Source organism: Arachis ipaensis, chromosome B6 (assembly GCF_059453495.1).
Source record: "Arachis ipaensis isolate K30076 ecotype BB chromosome B6, ASM5945349v1, whole genome shotgun sequence".
NCBI classification, from domain to species: Eukaryota; Viridiplantae; Streptophyta; class Magnoliopsida; order Fabales; family Fabaceae; genus Arachis; species Arachis ipaensis.
In genome coordinates this window covers 42,314,378-42,321,927 of record NC_142441.1, presented here as the reverse complement: position 1 = coordinate 42,321,927, position 7,550 = coordinate 42,314,378, and the positions used below count along the sequence as shown (strand labels likewise).

Below are 7,550 nucleotides of genomic sequence, written 5' to 3'. Positions count from 1 at the left end.
CATAAGCTTCTTCTTCAGAAGATGCCTCTTGAGTACTGTTGGATGCAGCTTGCATTCCATTCAGACTCTGAGAAATCATATTGACTTGCTGAGTCAATATTTTATTCTGAGCTAATATGGCATTCAGAGTATCAATTTCAAGAACTCCCTTCTTCTGAGGCATCCCATTACTCACAGGATTCCTCTCAGAAGTGTACATGAATTGGTTATTAGCAACCATGTCAATGAGTTCTTGAGCTTCTGCAGGCATTTTCTTTAGGTGAATGGATCCACCTGCAGAAGTATCCAATGACATCTTAGCTAGTTCAGACAGACCATCATAGAGTATATCCAGGATGGTCCATTCTGAAAGCATGTCAGAAGGACACTTTTTGGTCAGTTCCTTGTATCTCTCCCAAGCTTCATAGAGGGATTCACCTTCCTTCTGTCTGAAGGTTTGAACATCCACTCTAAGCTTACTCAGCTTTTGAGGAGGAAAGAACTTGGCTAAGAAAGCCTTGACCAGCTTATCCCAAGAGTTCAGGCTATCTTTAGGTTGAGAATCCAACCATATTCTAGCTCTGTCTCTCACAGCAAAAGGGAAAAGCATGAGCCTGTAGACTTCAGGATCTACTCCATTAGTCTTAACAGTGTCACATATCTGCAAGAATTCAGTTAAGAATTGAAAGGGATCTTCAGATGAAAGTCCATGAAACTTGCAGTTTTGTTGCATCAGAGAAACTAATTGAGGTTTAAGCTCAAAATTGTTTGCTCCAATAGTAGGGATGGAGATGCTTCTTCCATGTAAATTGGAGTTAGGTGCAGTAAAGTCACCAAGCATCCTCCTTGCATTATTATTATTTTCGGCTGCCATCTTCTCTTCCTGATCGAAAACTCCTGTAAGGTTGTCTCTGGATTGTTGTATTTTAGCTTCTCATAGTTTCCTCTTCAGAGTCCTTTCAGGTTCAGGGTCTACTTCAACAAGAATGTTCTTGTCCTTGCTCCTGCTCATATGAAAGAGAAGGGAACAGAAAAAAAAATAATAGGGATTCTTTTTACCACAGTATAGAGGTTCCCTTGTTGTGAGTAGAAGAAAAGAAGAGTAGAAGAGAAAAGAAAGGAGAATCCAAACAGAAGGGTGAGGAGAGCAGAGATATGAGATGAAGAGAAATGTTAGTAGATGAATAAATAAATAGAAGAAGATGAGAGGTGAGAGGATTTTTGAAAATAAAAAAATAAAATTTAAAGTTAAATTTTGAAAATAGTTTTTGAAAAAGGTTAGTAATTTTCGAAAATTAGGAATGAAATAAAATTAAAATCAAAAATTAAAATAATTAGTTAATTAAAAAGAAATTTTGAAAAAGAGGGAAGGGATTTTCGAAAATTAAAGGTAAAAAGTTAGTTAGGCAGTTTTACTAAAGATAAGAAACAAACAATCAATTAGTTAGTTAGTTGAAACAAATTTTGAAAATCAATTTTTAAAAGATAAGAAGATAAGAACTTAGAAAAGATATTTGAAAAAGATATGATATGAAAAGGTATGATTAAAAAGATATGATTTTGAAAAAGATAAGATAAAAAGATATTTTTGAAAAGATATGATTGAAATTAGTTTTGAAAAAGATTTGATTTTTTTTTAAAATCACAATTAATGACTTGATTCACAAGAAATCACAAGATATGATTCTAAAACTTAAAGTTTGAATCTTTCTTAACAAGTAAGTAACAAACTTGAAATTTTTGAATCAAAACATTAATTGTTGATGATATTTTCGAAAATATGATATAAAATTAAGAAAAATATTTTTGAAAAATATTTTTTTTAAATTTTCAAAAATAAATAAGAAAAATGAAAAAAATTTTTTGAAAAAGATTTTGAAAAAGATAAGATTTTTAAATTGAAAATTTGATTTGACTCATAAGAAACAACTAAATTTTAAAAAGTTTTGAAAAAGTGAATCCAAATTTTCGAAATTTTAAGAGAGAAAAAGGGAAAGATATTTTTTTTATTTTTGAATTTTCAATGAAGAAAGAGAAAAACATCAAAAAGACTCAATGCATGAAATTTTGGATCAAAACATGTGATGAATGCAAGAACACTTTGAAAGTCAAGATGAACACCAAGAACACTTTGAATGTCAAGATGAACATCAAGAACTTATTTTTGAAAAATTTTCAAGAAAAGAAAAACATGCAAGACACCAAACTTAGAAATTTTTAATATTTAGACACAAAGAATTCAAGAATGCATATGAAAAACACCATACAACACAAAACAATATAATATGAAGATCAATCAAGAAGGTTTATCAAGAACAACTTGAAGATCATGATGAATGCAATGCATGAATGCAATTTTCGAAAAAAATGCAAGATGAGTATGCAAATGACACCAAACTTAAAATTTGACACAAGACTCAAACAAACAACATAAAATATTTTTTTTATTTTTATGATTTTATTAATTTTTTTTTGGATTTTTGTATATTTTTTTCGAAAAACATATAGGAAAAAGAAAATAAAAAATTCAAAATTTTTAATAAGAATTCCAGGAATCTTTCAATGTTAGCCTAAAGCTCCAATCCAAGGGTTAGACATGGCTTAATAGCCAGCCAAGCTTTAGAAGATACAAATCAGTCATACAATAACAAATTTGATTAGCAACAACTAGCTTGCTCTTGTAATGATGACTTGGAAGCCTCAGTCTAAAAGAATTTAGACATGGCTTTACAGCCAGCCAGGATTCAACAAATCATCATGAAACACTAGAATTCATTCTTAAAAATTCTGAAGAAAAATATATTTTATTTTATTATTTTTTTTCAAATATTAATTGGGAAACACAAAAAAGAAGAAAATATTTTTGAAAAATTTTTGAAAACTTTTTGAAAACAAAATAAAAGTTGAAACAAGAAGAAAAGTACCTAATCTGAGCAACAGGATGAACCGTCAGTTGTCCAAACTCGAACAATCCCCGGCAACGGCGCCAAAAACTTGGTATGCGAAATTGTTACTCAGGTTGTAAAATTTGTTGTTCGTTCTCTCCCTGGCAATGGCGCCAACAAACTGGTGCACAATACCATGGTCCAAACATAACTTCACAACTTCGCACAACTAACCAACAAGTGCACTGGGTCGTCCAAGTAATAAAACCTTACGTGAGTAAGGGTCGATCCCACGGATATTGTTGGTATGAAGCAAGCTATGGTCATCTTGTAAATCTCAGTCAGGCGGATATCAAATGGTTATGGAGTTTTCGAATAATAATAATAAATAAACAGAAAATAAAGATAGAAATACTTATGTAATTCTTTAGTGAGAATTTCAGATAAGCGTATAGAGATGCTTTCGTTCCTCTGAATCTCTGCTTTTCTGCTGTCTTCATCCAATCAGTCTTACTCCTTTCCATGGCAAGCTTTCTGTAAGGGCATCACCGTTGTCAATGGCTACATCCCATCCTCTGTGTGAAGAGGGTCCAAATGCTCTGTCACGGCATGGCTAATCATCTGGAGGTTCTCGATCATACTGGAATAAGATTTACTATCCTTTTTCGTTTGTCACTACGCCCAGCACTCGCGAGTTTGAAGTTCGTCACAGCCATCCCTTCCCAGATCCTACTCGGAATACCACAGACAAGGTTTAGACTTTCCGGATCTCAGGAATGGCCATCCATGGGTTCTAACTTATACCACGAAGATTCTGATTAAGGAATCCAAGAGATACTCATTCAATCTAAGGTAGAACGGAAGTGGTCGTCGGGCACGTGTTCATAGGGAATGATGATGACTGTCATGATCATCACATTCATGTTGAAGTGCGAATGGATATCTTAGAAGCGGAATAAGTTGAATTGAATAGAAAAACAGTAGTACTTTGCATTAATCTTTGAGGAACAGCAGAGCTCCACACCTTAATCTCTGGTGTGTAGAAACTCTACCGTTTGAAAATACATAAGTGATGAAGGTTCAGGCATGGCCGAATGGCCAGCCCCCAAACGTGATCAATATGATCCAAAGATGAACTAAAAATCATAAGATGATTAATACAATAGTAAAAAGTCCTATTTATACTAAGGTTTACAGAAGTAAGTAATTGATGCATAAATCTACTTCCGGGGCCCACTTGGTGTGTGCTTAGGCTGAGCTTGAAGTTTACACGTGCAGAGGCTTCTTTTGGAGTTGAACGCCAAGTTGTAATGTGTTTTTGGCGTTCAACTCTGCTTCGTGACGTGTTTCTGGCGTTTAACTCCAGACTGCTGCATAGAACTGGCGTTCAACACCCTTTTGCGTCATCTAAACTCGGCCAAAGTATGGACTATTATATATTGATGGAAAGCCCTGGATGTCTACTTTCCAACGAAATTAGAAGCGCGCCATTTTGAGTTCTGTAGCTCGAGAAAATCCACTTTGAGTGCAGGGAGGTCAAAATCCAACAACATCAGCAGTCCTTCTTCTACCTCTGAATCTGATTTTTGCTCAAGTCCCTCAATTTCAACCAGAAAATACCTGAGATCACAGAAAAACACACAAACTCATAGTAAATTTCAGAAATGTGAATTTAACATAAAAACTAATGAAAACATTCCTAAAAGTAACTAGATCCTACAAAAAACATACTAAAAACAATGCCAAAAAGCGTATAAATTATCCGCTCATCAGCGTCCCGGGGTCTTATATCCTACATCACTGGGCACTGTTACCATACTGAGAACCTCCAGTTCTCATACCATATTTCTGTTGTTGTTTTCAGATGCAGGTCGCAACCCACCACGGTGAGTTGTTTTATTGGTTATAGGTGCAGAGGATCTGGATATCTCTTGGAGTCTTTTTGATTTATTATGTATATGTCTCTCACTTTTGTTTTTTTTTTTTTTTTGGCCAAGAGGCTTGTATTTGAGAAAACAAAACTTGTATAAGCTGTTTTACTATCCGGTCTCATGTATTATCTGTATATGGCTAGCCGGCTTAAACTCCGCGAGCCGTGGCTAGATTCTTATGATATTATACTATTATATTTTGTTATATTACATCTGTTTTTGTGCTTTAAGTTAGTAGCTTCACTAGTACGCCTTTGGTGCACCAATTGTAAATCACACTTTTCACAACTCGTACCACTAACCAGCAAGTGCACTGGGTCGTCCAAGTAATACCTTACGTGAGTAAGGGTCGATCCCACGGAGATTGTCGGCTTGAAGCAAGCTATGGTTATTTTGTAATTCTTAGTCAGAAGATCAATGATAAGAGTGATTATATTTATGAAGAGTAAAAAGCATAAATTAAATAGTACTTGTTATGCAGTAATGGAGAACAGATCGAGGTTTTGGAGATGCTCTATCTTCTGAATCTCTGCTTTCCTACTGTCTCCTTCTTCACACACGCAGGTCTCCTTCCATGGCAAGCTGTATGTTGGTGGATCACCGTTGTCAATGGCTACCATCCGTCCTCTCAGTGAAAATGGTCCAAATGCGCTATCACCGCACGGCTAATCATCTGTCGGTTCTTACTCATGTTGGAATAGGATCCATTGATCGTTTTGCGTCTGTCACTACGCCCAGCACTCGTGAGTTTGAAGCTCGTCACAATCATCCCCTCCCAGATCCTACTCGGAATACCACAGACAAGGTTTAGACTTTTCGGATCTCAGGAATGGCCGCCAATAATCCTAGCCTATACCACGAAGACTCTGATCATGAACCAAGAGGCTAAGAGATACACACTCAATCTAAGGTAGAACAGAAGTGTTTGTCAGGCACGCGTTCATAGGTTGAGAATGATGATGAGTGTCACGGATCATCACATTCATCACGGTTAAATACAAGCGAGTATCTTAGAATAGAAACAAGCGTGATTGAATAGAAAACAGAAGTAATTGCATTAATTCATCGAGACACAGCAGAGCTCCTCACCCCCAATCATGAAGTTTAGAGACTCATGCCATAGAGATACAATGTAAAGCATGAAAATTTCATGAGGTACAAAATAAATCTCTAAAAGTTGTTTAAATACTAAACTAGTAACCTAGGTTTACAGAAAATGAGTAAACTATGATAGATAGTGCATAAATCCACTTCTGGAGCCCACTTGGTGTGTGCTGGGGCTGAGACTTGAGCTTTACACGTGCCTAGGCTATTTCTGGAGTTAAACGCCAGGGTGTAACCTGTTTTGGGCGTTTAACTCCAACTTGTAACCTGTTTCTGGCGTTTAACGCCAGAATAGGGCAGAGAACTGGCGTTGAACGCCAGTTTGCGTCGTCTAACTCGGGCAAAGTATGGACTATTATATATTTCTGGAAAGCCCTGGATGTCTACTTTCCAACGCAATTGAGAGCGTGCCGTTTGGAGTTTTATAGCTCCAGAAAATCCATTTCGAGTGTAAGGAGGTCAGAATCCAACAGCATCTGCAGTCCTTTTTCAGCCTCTGAATCAGAATTTGCTCAGATCCCTCAATTTCAGCCAGAAAATACCTGAAATCACAAAAAAACACACAAACTCATAGTAAAGTCCAGAAATGTAAATTTTTCATAAAAACTAATAAAAACATAGTAAAAACTAACTAAATAATACTAAAAACTATGTAAAAATAATGCCAAAAAGCGTATAAATTATCCGCTCATCAGTCTTGCACTTTTCAGATCCTATTTTTGAGCTATATTCTTCTTCGGGCTTCTAGATATTATTAATTCCTTCTATATAATGATATGTATAAGTTTAGAACTGTCGTAACCTTTGATTAACCTTTGCTTTACGACGCGTGGTAAGGCTTAGGCTAATTAGGGTGTTACATTTAGTGGTATCAGAGCGGTTCATCCTCGTGAGCCTGAGGGATGGACCGATTGTTCTTCTTTGCATACTCTGTGTGTCTTTTTCCTTAATACTATTAGGTTATCTACTTGATATATGCATAGCGTGCTTGTTTGTGAGTGCCTGTTTGGGATAATTGAAGCACTAGACTTTTGATATTGAGACTGATCACCTTGATATCGATTGTTTGGTGTAGACATGAACCCTACATGGCCACTCGCGGACGAGGTCGAACACGTACATGAGAAAGTAGGAATGAGCAACTAGTTGACAACCATGCCAAGTTCATGGCGGCCATGGCAAACCTTGCAAATACTATAGAGGCCAATGCTGCTGCGACTCTGCAAGCTGTGCAGAGACTAGGCCAACCGGCTGGGAACGGAAATGGCAATGGTAATGGCGAAGGGAATGCCAATGATAATGCTGAGGGAAACGGTGATAACACGGGTGGTGCTCCGATGACCTTGGCGACGTTCCTCAAGGTTCATCTGCCAACTTTCTGAGAATCCACTAATCCTACTGAAGCGGATCACTGGTTTCAGGCTATGGAGCGTGCTTTACAGGCGCAGCATGTTTCCCTCAATCAATATGTCGAGTTTCTGCTTATCACTAGCGGGAGAAGCCCAGCCCTGGTGGCAAGCTGAGTTTTGCTTGCTACAGCTTCAGAACGCCGACATTCCATAGGAGGTGTTCGAAATGGCCTTTTATAAGAAATATTTCCCCGAGTCTGCGAGGGAATCAAAGGAGATGGAACTGATGCAGCTGAAGCAAG

At 37.0% G+C, this 7,550-nt stretch overlaps 1 non-coding gene across 1 annotated transcript; it reads left to right on the top strand.

Annotated features, from left to right (window-relative positions):
- Window positions 1-349: 349 nt before the first annotated feature.
- Window positions 350-457, top strand: LOC148555307 (small nucleolar RNA R71). Its single transcript, XR_015886529.1, has one exon. It is a non-coding gene; the product is annotated as a small nucleolar RNA R71 (small nucleolar RNA).
- Window positions 458-7,550: the final 7,093 nt, after the last annotated feature.